The sequence below is a fragment of the Carlito syrichta genome, unplaced genomic scaffold, assembly GCF_000164805.1.
Source record: "Carlito syrichta isolate Samal-C Ts95f unplaced genomic scaffold, Tarsius_syrichta-2.0.1 Scaffold133743, whole genome shotgun sequence".
In the NCBI taxonomy this organism is placed as follows: Eukaryota; Metazoa; Chordata; class Mammalia; order Primates; family Tarsiidae; genus Carlito; species Carlito syrichta.
In genome coordinates, this window is record NW_007077839.1 from 401147 (window position 1) to 418391 (window position 17245).

General features: G+C 35.6%; 1 protein-coding gene across 1 annotated transcript in view; it reads right to left on the bottom strand.

Annotated features, from left to right (window-relative positions):
- AP3B1 (adaptor related protein complex 3 beta 1 subunit) overlaps positions 1-17245 on the bottom strand; it is a 245200-nt gene that overhangs the window by 185806 nt on the left and 42149 nt on the right. The gene's annotated exons all lie outside the window — the stretch shown is intronic.

Below are 17245 nucleotides of genomic sequence, written 5' to 3' on the forward strand. Positions count from 1 at the left end.
CTCGGTAGCTCAGTCTGTAATCCCGCGCTTTGGGAGGCCGAGGTGAGTGAATTGCCTGAGCCCGCGGGTTCGAGATCCGCCTGGGCAACTTGGCAAGACCTCATCTCTACAATAAATCAAAAATTAGCTGGGCATGGTAGCACATTCCTGTAGTTCCAGCTACTTGGAAGGCTGAGGTGGAAGGATCGCCAGAGCCCAGCAGGTTGAGGCTGCAGTGGCTGGGAGAGGCCACTGCACTACAGTCTGGGTGACAGAGTGAGACTCCAACTCAAAAAAAAAAAACAAGAAGGACAACTTGGGAGTTTCTTACAAAACTAAACATACTATTACCAAACAATCAAGCAATCACACTCCTTGGTATTTACTCAAAGGAGCCGAAAACATATCTACACAAAAGCCTGCACATGGATACAGCAGCTATATTCATCACTGTCAAAAGCTGGAAGCAACCGAAACATTCTTAATAGGTGAACAAATAAACTGGTACATCCAGAAAAAGCAATATTATTCAGTGCTAAAAAGAAATTAGCACACAGACACGAAAATCCTCAACAATATACTAGCAAACTGAATTCAGTAGCACATCTAAAAAAGGACTCCACCATGACCAAGTGTGCTTTATCCCAGGGATACAAGGGTGGGTCAACATACACAAGTATTGTAAGTGTGATCCACAACATTAAAGGAATTAAAACAAAAAACATATGTCCATTTCAACAGACATAGAAAAAGCATTTGATAAAACTCAGCATCCTTTCATAATAAAACCCTCAAGAAAACAGGCATAGACGGAATGTTCCTCAAAACAATAAAAACCACATAAAACAAATCCATAGCCAATGTCTCCCTGAATGGAGAAAAGTCGAACGCATTTCCCCTCAGAACTGGAAGGAGGAAAGGATGCCCATTTTTTACCATTTCTATTTAGCACAGTACTGGAAGTCCTAACCAGAGTAATCAGGCAAGAGGAAGAAATTAAGGGTATTTAAATTAGAAAGGAAGAAATCAAACTATCTCTGTATGCTGACTATATCATCTTATACCTAGAGAATACTAAAGATTCCCCCAAAGACACCTGAACTTGATAAATGAATTCAGGAAATTTTCAGGATACAAAATTGACCCATACAAATCAGTAGCACTACTATATACCAATAGTAACCAAGCTGAGAATCAAATCAAGAACTCAATTCCATTACAAGAACAACCAAAAAGTTAAGATACCTAAGAAAATATTTAACCAACAAGGAGAAAGAGCTCTACAAGGAGAACTATAAAACACCAATAAAGAAATTGTAGATGACATAAACAAATGGAAAAACAGCCCATGCTCATGGAATGAAAGAATCAACATTTTTAAAATGACCATACTACCCAAAGTAATCTACAGACTCAACACAATCCCTATCAAACTACCGTCATTTTTCATAAAATCAGAAAAAGCAATCCTAAAATTTATATAGAACCAAAAAGGAGTCAGATGAGCCAAAGCAACCCTAAGCAACAGAACAAAGCAGGAGGCATTACATTACCTAACTTCAAATTCTACAAGGCTATAGTAACCAAAACAGCATGGTACAGGTATAAAAGCAGGCACATGGACCAATAAAACAGAACAGAGCATCCAGAAATAAACCTAAATACCTACAACCAACTGATCCTTGGCAAAGCTGACAAAAATATACACTAGAGAAAGGACACCTTATTCAACAAATGGTGCTGGAAAATTGGATAGCTACAGGCAGAAAAAATGAAATTTGACCCCTATCTCTCACAATATACAAAAATTAACTCAAGATAGATTAAAGACTTAAATGTCAGACCTGAAACCATAAAAATTCTAGAAGAAAATCTAGGAAAAACTCTTCTGGATATTGGTCTGGGCACAGACTTTATGGCTAAAACCTCAAAAGCAAATGCAACAAAAGCAAAAGTAAGTAAATGGGACTGAATTAAACGAAAAAGTTTCCACACAGCAAAAGAAATAATCAACAGAGCAAATAGGCAAGCTACAGAATGGAAGAAGGTAATTGCAAACAATATATCTGACAAATGACTAATATTCAGAATCTACAATGAACTCAAAGAAATCAGCAAGAAAAAAGCAAATTATCCCATTAAAAAATGAGCAAATGCCATGAACGACATCTCTCAAAGGAAAATATGCCAGCGGCCAACAAACATATGAAAAAATGCTCAACATCATTCATCATCAGGAAAATGCAAATTAAAACCACAATGAGATACTACCTTATACCAGTGGAAATGGCCATTATTAAAAAATGAAAATGGATGCTGGCCCAGATGTAGAGAAAAGGGAACGCTTACACACTGTTGGTGGGAGTGTAAATTAGTACAACCTGTACAGAAATTGATATGGAGATATCTCAAAAAACTAAAAGTAGATCTACCATTTGATCCAGCAATTCACTGTTAGTAACTACCCAAAGGAAGAAAGATTGTTATCTTAAAATGACACTTGCTCTTGCTTGTTTATCGCAGCACAATTCACAATTGCAAAGATGTGGAATCAATCTAAATGCCCATCAACTCATTAGTAGATAACAAAAATGTGATATATGAACACTATGGAATACTCTTCAGTCATCAGAAAGAATGAAATAATATATATCATTTGCAGCAACCTGGATGGAACTGGAGAACAACGTCCTAAGTGAACACTGCATGTTCTCACATGGGAGTTAAACTAAGGATCTGCAAAGGCATATAGAATGATATAATGGATACTGGAGACTCAGAAGGGAGAGGAGGTGAAGAGACAAAAAAACCACTTATCAGGTACAATGTGCACAGGTGGGAGCTGGGGGTACACTTCTAGACTTCTTCACCACTACACAATGTAACCATGTTACCAAAAACTATCTGTACCCCTAGCTATTGATATAAAGAGAAAAATAAATGAAAAGGGGAAAATTTGGGCATAGACATGCACAAAAGGAGAATGACATGCAAAGATAAAGGCAGAGAGCGGGGTGATCTTTCCACAGGCAATGTAATACCAAAGACTGCCAGCAAACCACCAGAAGCTAGGGGAAAGGTATGGAACAGATTCTCTCTTACAGCCCTCAGAAGGAAACAATTCAGATGACACCTTGGTCTTGGACTTCTAGGTCCCATAACCGTGATACAATACATTTCTGTTTTTTAAGCCACCTACATAAAGGGTACTTTGTTATGGCAGACTTAGCAGACTAATACAATGTACTGCTATTTTTTTTTTTTTTTTTTTGGTTCATTGTTGCTAAAAAGGATTTATTGTAAAATAAAAATGTATCATCAAACATTTAAAAAAATTAGCTAGTAAGTCATGAAAAGACATGGAGAAAACTTAAATGCACATTAATAAGTGAAAGACGGCAATCTGAAAAAGACTACATACTACATGATTTCAACTAGATGACATTCTGGAAAAGGCAAACTATGGAAACATTAAAAAGATTAGTGATCATCAGGGACTAGATGGGAGAAAGGGATAAATAAGAGAGCACAGGGATTTTTAGGGCAGTAAAACTAGTGTATATAATAATACAATGGTGTATTTATACCATTATTTATCTGCCAATATCCATTGAATGTACAATACTAGAGGTGAACCAATGTAAACTATGAACTTTAGGTGACAATGTGATGCAAGATGTTTATGGTAGGGGACATTTTACATGTGTAGGGGTAGAAAGTATATGAAAAAGTCCTTGCACTTTCAACTTAGTTCTACTGCAAACCCGAAATTGATCGTTAAAAAAAAAAGTCTTAAGCCAGGCTCGGTGGCTCAGCCTGTAATCCCGTGCTTTGGGAGGCTGAGGTGAGTGGATTGCCTGAGCCCGCGGGTTCGAGACCCGCCTGGGCAACTTGGCAAGACCTCATCTCTACATAAATCAAAAATTAGCCGGGCGTGGTAGCGCACGCCTGTAGTTCCAGCTACTTGGAAGGCTGAGGCGGAAGGATCCCTGGAGCCCAGCAGGTCGAGGCTGCGGTGGTCGGGAGCAGCCACCGCACTCCAGTCTGGGTGACAGTGAGACTCCAACTCAAAAAAAAAAAAAAGTCTTAAAAAACAGGCCTGCCAGACACAGTGGCTCATACCTATAATCCCAGCACTTAAGGAAGCCCAGGTAAGAGAACTGCCTGAGTCCAGGAGTTTGAGATCAGCCTGGGCAACATGGTGAGACCTTGTCTCTGCAATAAATAATTTTTTTAAAAATTAGCCAGGCATGGTAGTACACACCTGTAGTCCCAGCTACTTGGAAGCCTAACCCCAGAAGCTCAAGGCTGTGGCAGCCATGATTGTACTACTGCACTCCAGGCTAAGTGACACAGAGAATCTGACTCACCAAAAAAACAAACAAACAAAAAAAACAAGCCAGGTGTGGTGGCTCATGCCTGTAATCCCAGAACTTTGGGAGGCCTAGGCAAGAGAACTGCTTGCGCTCAGGGGTTCAAGACTAGCCTAGGCAACATTGCAAGAATGCATCTCTACAAAAATCAAAAAATGAGCCAGGCGTGATGGTGCGTGCCTGTAGTCCCAGCTACTCAGGAGACCGATCAGAGGATTGGCTGAGCCCAGGAGGTGGAGGCCGCAGTGAGCCAAGAGCATACCACCGCACTCCAGCATGGGTGACAGAGTAAGAGTAAGACTCTAACTCAAAAAATAAAAAAATAAAAATAAATAAGTAAACCAAGAAACAGTAAGTTTATAATATCTAAATCTATCTCATATGAACATAACTCCCTCTCCATTTATATGTAATCCATATGCTAATATAAAAAAATAAGAATAAGATATAGTTTTACTTGGCTCTCTTCCAGAAGAGACAAATGTTATTACATTAAATATAAGCTTTATAAAGGCAAAATAATAACCTGTTACTCCATAAAGTAGATTTTGGAAAAGGCATAATTTATATATTTTCAAAGTACTATTACACAGACCCATGGAATAAAGAACAGTGTGAAATTATACTTAAGCAGTAATATTTTCTATATATTTTGTGCCTGAAGCTCCAAACACAAATGTTTAAAAAAAAACTGTAATAATTCAGTAGTCAAACCCACAACTTTAGGCACTGAGGATAATCTTCTCTTCGTAGAGAAATCTTAAGACATAAGGAGACCTACTCATTTCATCTGAATGGATTTTCTAAGAAATAAACACAAAACATGATCTTTTCGTCAGTTCATAAGGAGTGACAGAAAACTAAAGAAAAAATTTACAACAATTAAAATTACATACAGCCAAACATTTTTATGTCTAAAAACTGATAAAGGAAACAAATATTCCTAAACAATGTCTTCTTCTTAACATGTGACCAGTAACACTGAACTTAGTAGAAATAAAAGGCAACTTCAGCTTTAAAAATGTCTAATATTAATAAAGCACCTGCACAAATAGCTCTATGAATCGTCAGAACAGTCCCATATGGTAAGTAAAGCAGGTACTGACTATGTTTTTCACAGATAACTGAGATGCACATAATTTACATTAATTATCAACAGTAACAGAGATTAAAAGTGATGGAGACAGAATTTGAACTCAGGAATTTGATTCTTCCTCCTGTCATCGCTCTCCTTTATTACCCTGGCGTTTGTAGTAGTCAAGTAAAAGAATGAATGGACCCACTTGCCTTCCTAATTCCAAAATAGTCTGAAGGGTGCTAGTACCATCCTAAGATTTACACCAGGACAAAACAACCTCTGCAGGCTGCTCTGGACTGAGACTATTCCATAATGCTTAAAAGTGACTTGGGAATAAGTAATGACATTCCCAGGTAATCTCATATATTATTAGTCAGCTCAGGCTGCTATAACAAAATAACAGAACAGGTGGCTAAAACAGCATATATTTATTTCTCATAGTTCTTGAGGATGGAAAGTCCAAGATCAAGGTGCCCAGAAATTCATTCAGTTCCTGGTGACAGGCCTTTTCTTGGCTTGTTGACAGCTACCTCACATGGGGAAGGGGGAAACAAGCAAGCCCTCCATGCCTCCTCCCATAAGGACACTAATCCCATCATGAAGACCCCACCCTCATGACTTCCTTTAATACTAATCACCTCCCAATGGTCCCATCTGCAAATATCATCACACTAGGGCTAGGGTTTCAACAAATGAATTTTGATAGGATATAAACATTCAGTAAGTAAAAGATGCCATAGTAGTAAGTATATTGGTACTACATCTCTGACATTGGGTTAGATGCTCCTGACAAGACCACGGTGGGCAGGTGATTAGCAATATCATAATCACTCAAATTAATTATTTGGGATTGATAGTACACATTATCAGGGATAACTTCACTAGAAAAAAAAACCCATGCTTAGTAAAACTTTTAAAATTTTTCTCAAAAGAAAAAAAAATTCTCCTTTCCCAAAATTGATGTCTATGTAAAATGACACAGGATATGCATACTGGCATGATTTTTTTTTCTTTCACTGCTCACTTCACATGTTTTATACCACAGCCTAGTGACCACTATACCACACAGGTGGAAGTGTGTATTTGAGGACCATTGAACACTGAATCTCCCCCCAATACATCACAATTATGGAAACACTTGTGCACAGTAACTTTGTGTTGAGTCACAATGAAAATTCAGTGTTCAATTGCCCACAACACTTCTCATTTCTTATGACGATATGTTCAGCTCTAGTATATAAGAAATAAGCAAGATTCTGAAGGCATCGATTTCCAAATTTTGTTACAGAGAAATCTAAAGGATCTACATAAGGCATTTTCCCAATTTCCCTGAAATAAAACATGCTTGTAACACATGTTGAATCTAGGTCTTCTAAGGGTTTCAAGACATGAAAATAAGGGTCGCAATTATTTCAAAATTAATTGATGTAGATCTAGTGATGAGGGAAAAAAGAATCATTTTGTGTTAAGTAGAATGCATTTTAGAGTGGTTTTAATTCAATCATAAATTATGAAACAAAATTAAAACCATCCTAAGTAGAAGTAATCATGATTCTTCATGTATTCATCCTCTCTGTGCCTTAATCCCAGAAATAGACAGATTATATTTGTGACAGGAAGGTAAATGTGTGTTGAATCGTAATCAATAAATTTAATTATCTAGGGCACAAAAACAAATGGATTAAAGGAGAAGCTTTATAGCATTTGTGGACATTCTGGAAGGAGGGGGATAAATCAATAAAGTATTTTTTAAATAATATGGGAAACTCTAATACTTAAAAGAGAAAAAAAATATTCTTGTATTCTAGATAAAGTGAGGGTAGGGAACTAGAGTTCCAAGAACCACTACTTAAAAATTTTTAGATGCAAAAAACAAAAAGTTATAAAAAAAACTCTATATAAAATTTTTTTTTATGTGAAGGTTTCCAAAACAGATTTTAAAAATTGGCATGAATCAGCAACTTAGATGACACAAACTAAAGTGCTTCCTAATAAATTAGAAGAGGTTTATTATTTCACTTTTAAATTAAGAGTTTCCAACCTACAACATGTTAGTCCTTTTCCACCTAAAAGACATATTTTAACGTATTAAAATATACTGTACTGTGATAAAAATAAAATAGACCATTTCAAAATCTAGAGTGAAAAGCAGATAGTCTCCTGAAACAGATATAAGAATTGTCTTGGCCAGGTTTGGTGGCTCAGCCTGTAATCCCAGTACTTTGGGAAGCTGAGGTGAGTGGATTGCCTGAGCCTGCAGGTTCGAAACCAGCCAAGGCAACTTGGTGAAATCTCATCTCTACAATAAAACAAAAATTAGCCAGGCAAGATAGTGTGCGCCTGTAGTTCTGGCTATTTGGAAGGCTGAGGCAAAAGGATCGCCAGAGGCCAGCAGGTTGACGCTGGGGTGGCCGTGAAGATGCCACTGCATTGCAACCTGGATGACAGAGTGAGAATCCAACTCAAAAAAAAAAGAATTTTCTCAGAACACTTTTCATTTCAGTTCTTTTAATCTAATATCTGTATAACATATATAGATACATATACACATGTACAGTAAATATCTTAACAAAAAACTTAAATACTAAATCCTTTCTAAATTACGATCTCTTCAAAATTTTAAGTTAGTATGGACAATGTGGTAGACACTGTGGGTCGCCTTCAACAGACAAGGTAAGTGAGAGGACCTTTCTATCTGATCCCACTCTCATGCATACAATGGAATGAATATGTATGTCCCTCAAAATCCATATGTTGAAATCCTAAAGCCTAAGGTGATGGTCTAAGGAGATGGAACATTTGGAAAATGATTAGGTCATGAGGAAACAGCCCTCATTATTGAGACTAGTGTGTTAAAAAAAAAAAAAAAAGGCACCAGATAGCTGCCTTGCTTCTGCCAACATGTGAGAACAGGGCAAGAATATGTCATCTATGAACCAGGAATCGGGCCCTTACCAGACACTGAACCTGCCAGAGCTTTGATCCTGAACTTCCTAGCCTCCAGACTGGGAGAAATAAATGTTTGCTTTTTATAAGCTACCCAATTTATGGTATTTTTGTTGTAGCAGCCTGAACAAATTAATACATTGAGTTATACAACAAAGAAGAACAATTTAAAGTTCAAGAATATTCCATTATAGGAATATACTAAGTGACATAAGGCTAGTATACAACATTTAAGAAAATTTCAGAAAAAGCCAGAACTCAAGTATTCTACAAAAGACTTCAATTCCTGCTGAGACTGAATCTACTATCCCACAAATTACTCCCTTCCCAAAATGCTCTACAACTACAGAAACAAAAAAGGAAAAGGCATAAGGTACATCTCAAGTTCAAACCAAGAGGAAAAACCAAACTGTCTTTAGATGTGGTCAGATGGAATCAAGAAGTTATTCACACTAAAGTAGAATAAATTAAATGTCTGTTCCAGAGCTTCCCAACCATTTGCAATATGAAAAGAACATAGTAACTATGCAACATATTCACAATGCAAAGGGATAAAAAACAACATGGAAAAGATAAATAAACCATTCTGGAAAAAGCCCCCCTATATCAAAAGTATATTCTCTAACAAGTTACTAAGAACATGAATTTAATAACACACAAGGTCAAAAATGAGATGATAAAACTCAGAATAAAGGAAACTGAAATTAAAGCCTAAATTAAAAAATGACAGATCAAAGAAATATTGTTACTAAATTTAAAGAATGAAGTAAAACTGTAAGAAACAGATTAAACCATTAAAAAGCAAATTATTGACAATTTTAAAATGGGATAATTAATACAAGTAATTATATTAAAGATGCCTGGCATGGCAGACAAAGACTATAAAATAAAACTAGTATTCTTGAAGTATATAACTGACAAATGCAGCAGAAAAAAATTAAACATCAAATTGTTTTAAATTACAAAAAGAAAATTCTTGAAAATAAAAGAAGTGAACCTGTAGCTCACATAGATTAGTTTGTGATGTAACCTGATTAATTTTCAGTTTTTAAAGGTTTTTGTTTTGCTTTGTTTTTAGCACACAGCAAAAAAAAAAGGCTGCAGCGGAGAAAAATCTTTGGCCGCCTTCAGACTTTTTCATAGGAACATTCAAAGCAGAAGAAAATTAATGTTTACAGAGCTCTCAGAAGAAGGAAAAATAAAAGCATGACTCAACAGTATTATATCCAGCCAAGATGTCAGGTATAAAGGAACAACAAGACATTTCAAATACACAAGGCATGAGAGAATACAGATCCAAGAGCCTAGACAAAATATCAATTAAGTGTGAGAGACACATTGAAAGTCTCAAAATTTTGTCTTCCACCTAGCCATTCTTAAGAAGATACTGAAGGATGTGCTCCACCAAAGGCCAGAAAACCAGAGAGAGAAAAAGAGAAAGGAACGTCTAAAAAAAAATAGAGGATTTAACAGAGACAGAGAAGAAATTAAGTTTCAGAACAGTTGTGCAAGGCTAGGAAGCAATCAAAAGATAGAACAGAGGAGGGAGTCTCCAGGAAGATGTCTCAAGGGAAGAAAATAAAGCTGCTGGAATGCCTGATATATTTGACAACTGTACTGGTTAGAACTGTGTTCAGTTCTGTGTAATAAAAATATCCAGTGAGGCAGTTCAATAAAAAGAACAGACACCCCAAATCCTTTGCTTTTCAGTTCCACCCATTCCCAGAGTATGTTTTGGTTTGTTGGTTTGTTTGGTTTTTTTGAGAAAGCAGGATTTATTAAGAGGACAGAAAAGCTCCCACAGTGGGAGGGAACCTGAAGAGGATCCCCCCACCACTTTATTTTTCTTTTGAGTTGGAGTCTCACTCTGTTGCCCAGGCTGGAGTGCAGTGGCATGCTCACAGCCACCACAGCCTCGACCTGCTGGGCTCCAGCGATCCTTCCACCTCAGCCTTCCAAGTAGCCAGAACTACAAGCACGTACTACCACGCCTGCCTAATTTTTTTATTTATTGTAGAAATGAGGTCTCACCAAGTTGCCCAGGCTGGTCTCGAACCTGTAGGCTCAGGCAAAGAAACCATCAAGAGAGCAGGGAGACAGCCACAGGCTGGGAAAAATTACCTATCAACTCTATGTCTGACAAAGGCCTAACATTCAGGATCTACAAGGAACTCAAACATGCTGAAAAGAAAAAAACAAACAGCCCCATTACAAAGTGGGCAAAAGATATGAATAGACAGTTCTCAAAAGAAGACATACGAGCAGTCAACAGACACATGAAAAATGCTCAGCCTCACTAGTCATCAAAGAGATGCAAATCAAAACCACACTGAGATACCACCTAACTCCAGTTAGAATGGCCATCATCAATAACTCAAAAAATAAGAGATGTTGGAGAGGATGTGGCGAAAAGGGAACACTTCTACACTGTTGGTGGGAGTATAAACTAGTATAGCCTCTGTGGAAATCAGTGTGGCAATTCCTAAAAGTTCTAAAAATCGACCTTCCATATGACTCCGCAATCCCCCTACTGGGAGTATACCCGGAAGAATTCAAATCACTCTATAAAAAAGATACCTGCACACATATGTTTACGGCAACATTGTTCACAAGAGCAAGAATGTGCCATGCTGCCCATCAAAAGAGGACTGGATAGGAAAAATGTGGTACATATACACAATGGAATATTACATAGCCATAAAAAAGAACAAAATCATGAACTTCACAGCAATCTGGATGGACTTAAGAGTCTGTAATACCAAGCGATCTTTCACAGAAACAAAGAATTGAGTATCACATGCTTTCACTCCTAATTGGACCTTGAACTATCATAATACCATAAGAAAAGGAATGACAGTGATGGGAACATGCAGGGGTAGAGGGGGCAAGGAGGTGCAACTGGCAGTAGTGTGAAACTGCCTGGGGAAGTGGGGGACACATCTCATCATCAAGGGTAACTGCACAATGAATATCTGTATACCTAACTTTGAATTGTACACCACAATTTTAAAATTAAAAAACTTTTTTAAAAAGAGTGCAAAAAAGCCTTTTTATTTGTATTATAAAACATGGGTTATACCACAATTTCTCAGTATTGTTTTGTTTGAGTTGGAGTCTTGCTGGTCACTCAGGCTGGAGTGCAGTAGCACATTCACAGACACTGCAGTCTCAACCTGCTGGGCTCAGGCAATCCTTCCACCTCAGCCTTATAAGTAGCTAGAACTACAGGCATGCGCCACCATGCGCAGCTAATTGTTTTATTTATTGTAGAGATGAAGTATTGTCAAATTACTCAGGTTGCTCTTGAATCCTTGGGTTCAGGCAATCCTCTCACCTCTGCATCCCAAAGAGCAGGGAATACAGGCATGAGTCACTGCAACCAGCTTCAGTATTTTGTTTTTTGAAAAAAATCCACAAAATAGTAAGATGAAATAACACTCCCTCGGTTAGGCACAAACAAAATTTGTTTTACAAAAAAAAAATTAGCCGGTAAAGAAAATTAAAACTCAATAATTTCTAACATTTTGGTCCCTTAAGACAAGACTTGGATGTGGAGTTCACGAAGCACTTTCTCTGAAGTACCTTTATACCTGCAGAAAATCGCCCATCAAAAACTATGTATATAATTTATAGCTCCCTCTGCAAAACTTAAGAACTTTTCTTAAAAACTCTTTAAACAAAATTCTCAACGTAGACTTTCTTAAACCTACATAAAGTTTTATATCTAAAGTACAGATATAAAGAGAAAAACGAAAGTAAATTAAGACTCCAAATGGCATAGACTGCCACCAGAATTATATTACCTGGATTCATATTCTAAAAAGTAACAGTGACTACTTAAGTTCCAAATCACTGAAGTAAAATATTTTGATAATTCTTGCAAAACTGTCACCTCCTAGAGAAAATCATTTGTAAAGAGCTAGATTCATAAAATGAAAAGTATTCCTAACAGGGGCCAGTGTCAGAGTTTCATTTCAGTTTACAGTTAATGCCACTGAAGGATTTTGGTTTTTATTTCAAATCACTCTTAGAATTTATTGTGTTTCATAATATTTATTTTTAAATCTATCAATTCTACAAAATCAACTTCAGTCTTAGAGATTTACATTTATGCTTCAAGTAGTTTCTCATAATAGGCTTGAAAGACAAAGAAAATACTTAAGTAATTTATATCCTTGAAAATTATACAAACTTGACCTAGAATAAAAAACAACCCACATGAACTGCAAAGAGTAAGGTAAATTTAAGAAAATAAAAATGCAAATATGCATTTTAGCAGTCTCTTGAATTTATTAACCTAAAAGGTTTAATTTCCATTTTCCTGCATCAGCTTTATTTATAAAATGTCGTGCCCTATAAATACGCTGTTATTTTCTATAGTCAAGCACCCTCTTAACAAATCTTCTCATTAATATGTAAATTTAAAGTCAATCGGTCTTCTCCCTGACAGCCCCATGAATTCCTAGTGCACTGTATAATCGGCTTTGACTTGGCATCCACTATTTATCATCAAAGATGTCAGTTAGAAAAATTATGGAAAATGCACTGCAATTGATATGACTGCAATCTACTTTGTCAACACTTAATTGTTCCTCAAATCATACATTTACATATAAACAGCCTAAATACTGATCTATAATGATGCAAATAAACTAAATTAAAAATCTCTTCTGTCCCCGAAGAAGCTTGTTTGTATATGATGTGTTCATTTGAGAAATTATTGACAAAAGCATGTATATCAGCTCATCTCAAAAAGTATGTCTATTAATTTTCAATTCCTCAAAAAACAATTTTGCCACCCTTCAAGCATATTAACATAAACAAATCTTTGTAAAAATTCAATAAGAAACATAATTTTTCCTCTTTGAAAGCAAATTTAATTATGGTTTTAGCTAATTGCAATGTCTGAGCACTATGAATTGTGGTTTCGAAGTTGGTTTGACTGAACACCATGAGCAAATACACAAAAACTTGACAAGGTATCCAAAAAATTGTTTTAATTGAAAAGTCATGAGATAGTAGACTATAAAGGAAAGAATGCTGGCCTCGCCATCAGATAACTGTTTATATTTCTGCTTCACTTTTTACAAGCATTATCTTAGGTGAGTTAGTAAACTCTGTACCTTAGTTTCTTTATCTAAAACTTGATATTATAACTGCTCCATCAGAAATAAAATACTACACAAGAAAGCACAGCAAAAATGATAAATCATTATGTCTAAAACATCATGATATTAATCTTCACATTTCCTCTTAGCCCTTTAGAGAAAACTGCTTGACTTCAATGAATTTGGTATTATAGGCAGCAAATTTTAAATACCTTTTATGTCAATATATTATTTTAGTGACAATGCTTTCCCATTGGTAAATTCTTTTACTTCAAAGTAAAAACGTAAATTTTTCATAAAATGGGGTTTATACAGCATGTAAGTAACTTTTGCCTGTAGGTCAAAAGAATGGGGGCTTGAACAAAGACATTTCTACTCAGCTGATTCCATGAAATAGCACACTCAAGTAAGTGTTGATGGTAAAACGATAAAAAAGGAAGATAACCACTTAGGACTACCTCTGCTAAGCAGTGTTCCACCTTGTCTTCTATAATAATATTAATCTTTCTTTACTACAGGGTATGCCTTTTACAACATCAGATGTGAAACAACAAGTAGATATAAATGCTAAATACTTCTCAGTTTCTTCCGACCGGTCAAACTCTGCTTTATGATTTAGTTTGCCAACTTCTAAAACTAAAACTACCGTGTATAGTCCTAAAAAGTTACAAGCAGCCGGGCTCGGTGGCTCAGCCTGTAATCCCGCGCCTTTGGGAGGCTGAGGTGAGTGGATTGCCTGAGCCCGCGGGTTCGAGACCCGCCTGGGCAGCGAGCCCTCATCTCTACAATAAATCAAAAAATCAGCCGGGCGTGGTAGCGCATGCCTGTAATTCTGGCTACTTGGAAGGCTGAGGAGGAAGGATCGCCAGAGCCCAGCAGGTCGAGGCTGCAGTGGCCGGGAGCGGCCACTGTACTCCAGTCTGGGCGACAGAGTGAGACTCCAACTCAAAAAAAAAAAAAAAAGTTACAAGTAACACCAAGTTTAGGCCAGAAATCTTCCCAGCTACAAATGGCTAGACTGCTCACTGCAGAGTTTCTCAGTAAAACAAAATCACAATTAGCACAGAAAAAAACTGAAATAGGTTAACACGATGAATGAGAAACTGACATGATCCTAATGTTGATCACCCACTGGAACCTTAATTTTGTAAAATGTATTTGTATCAAGAGTTAAATATCTTCTATATCCCTAATTCTAATACTACATTAAAGGGGGATCCTTTCAAATCTTTCATGTTGGTTCTAAACTACACATATGTACGCATGCAAACACAAGCCTGTTATCTTGACTTTTCTAAGCTAAACAAAACACTTAAACAGAACTTAAACAGTCAGTGAAAAATTTTTCCATGGGTTGAGGTCAACTGATACCATCTTAAGTTAATAAATAAAGTGAAATGTCTTATCCAAAGTAAAATTTAAAACCAACCACTCGTATAACTGAAATTAAATGGTTGCCAATAATAGGAAACTTCAAGGAAATTTGTTTTTTTATTTCACCATGTACCTGAATTGCTTTTATAACTTAAAAAAAACAAAAACAGAAGCTTAGAATTAACTAAACTCTTACAAATCTTCTACTTAAGTGGTTTTCTTTCTTTCTTTTAAGCAAAGCAACCTTTCTCAAAGGAAGGCATAAGCAAAGCTGCATAAAAAAGGAAGCCAAAGAAAGGCTGTACAGAGAATCAAGGCCCCCTTGGTTGTTCCTGTGGCAATGCTAAAGCACCCTGAGGGCTGAAGTGCACATTCGAAAAACCACTAAATCAGGGCAACAACCATAGCATTTAGACTCAAGCCAAGGTTGGGCTGCAAATAAGTGGCAAAGAGAAGAAACGATTTAGCCCATTTCTGTGTGCCAGGGACAATGACCAGCCTTCATCTCTTGTTTGTAATAGTTGATCTTCATCGAGTTAACTTGTGAAAACACAAAGGAAGACTGAATATAGTCTCAATTTTTCAAATTATCTGTCAAAAGAATAAATGTATATGACAGTACAGAATTTAATTTTCTTGCTTTTGTATATAGCTTTACAAATGAATTTTATCTAAAATATGATAAAATAAAATTCAAGGAACAGAAAAACAGACAGACAAACCACAGAAACAAAGATTTTACTATCTGTGACATATTTTTAGATATAAAAATATATGGCAAGTATATAATTTAACTCCAGTTTCTATATAACAAAGCAAAGGATCATTTGCATACAGCTACTGAAAATGTGACACAAATAGGAAAGTAAAATTAAAAATTTTAAATGGTGACAGTGGTTAGATAACCCAAAGTTACCTATGATTTTACAAAACAGGAGAAAAAAAATCTGAACAGAATTTCTGAAAGGAATTGGCTGAAATCAAACAAATAAGTTGCTGAGTAACAAAAATCTCTTGTCAAAATTATCATAAAAGGGCTGAGATATTTCCATGTTGCTTAATCTAACAAAAGTGCCATCAAAACTGTACTTTGCTCAATAACAAATAAAATTAACTTTATAAAATTAAGGTTTACAAGGATAGTAAAATTTCATCAATATAAGGGCCCTATGCAACATAAGACTTTTAAATGTCAATAATTCAAAATGTACTTCAGTGCTTAAGTAGAATAACATAATCACTGTTAATATTAAAAGTGAGATAGAAGTTAATAGTATAGTCTTCTTGATGAAGTTATAATAAAATCTTTTAAATACTCTTTAATGTTAAAAATACTAAGTTTTTATAACTTAATTTAACAATATTTAGAAAATATTGATCAACATTTTATAATTGTTTGCAAGCTTGATGTGTCATTTCAAGCATGTATTATAAACAATTTTCTATTTTATTTACATGTTTCTCTCCCTTAAATATTATTTCTGATTAATAAAAGCAAGTCGTACTGGGCATGCAAGGCCTATTCATAAGTTTGTGTACAAACCACTGACATAATAGGGTTTTCTTAATCTTTTTTTACACAATTGATTTTAAAACCTATAATACTACATTTAAAAAAATAAGACTGCAAAAGTTATTAGAATGTACTATTCTTATAATATTTAAGAATTTCTTTATATAACTTTACAATTTATACTTCAATCTTAAATATATACATACTGAGGATCTTGATTACAAGCTATGTGATAAAATTAAAATTTTCTAATCTGTCAATATAATGAAAAAAATAAGGTATGCTTCTTATGTTAATTTGCACAAAGAAAACAACTCTACTTTAAGGTATATTTAATTATAAATTTTACTAAAATACTACCAGCTAAAGTGAAGAAGAGAAAAGCATATTTTAGAAATAAAAAACTAAAAGAAAAGTAGTTTAAAAGTTCAACAATTTTTATCTGGAAAGGTAAGAAATTATTTTAGGTATAAGTTCACATGTTTACAGAATCACATCACCCACTTTTACAAATGAGTACCTGGCACAGCTGGGACTCAAAGGTGTGAAAGTAACTGGCAACAAAAAAAACCATGGTTTGGCAATGACACTGTGAGTACTGTATCTTGCTACTGCTCCTATCAAGGGCCTCTTGCCAGACATCATACTAATAGTTTATTATATACTATGCTACTAAATACTTATCAGTCAGTGCCAAAATAATGGACAATTATTCTTGCATTTATATTGGTTTCCTGCTTTTCTAAAAGAACATGAGAAAAATGAGTCCTCCTTAAATATGCACATTTCTATATTTTATTAGTCTTAATTTTTTTTGTACACGTTTTTAAAAGCTCGTTCATTCTTTCAGTCTACTTGATAAGTAGAAGACCAC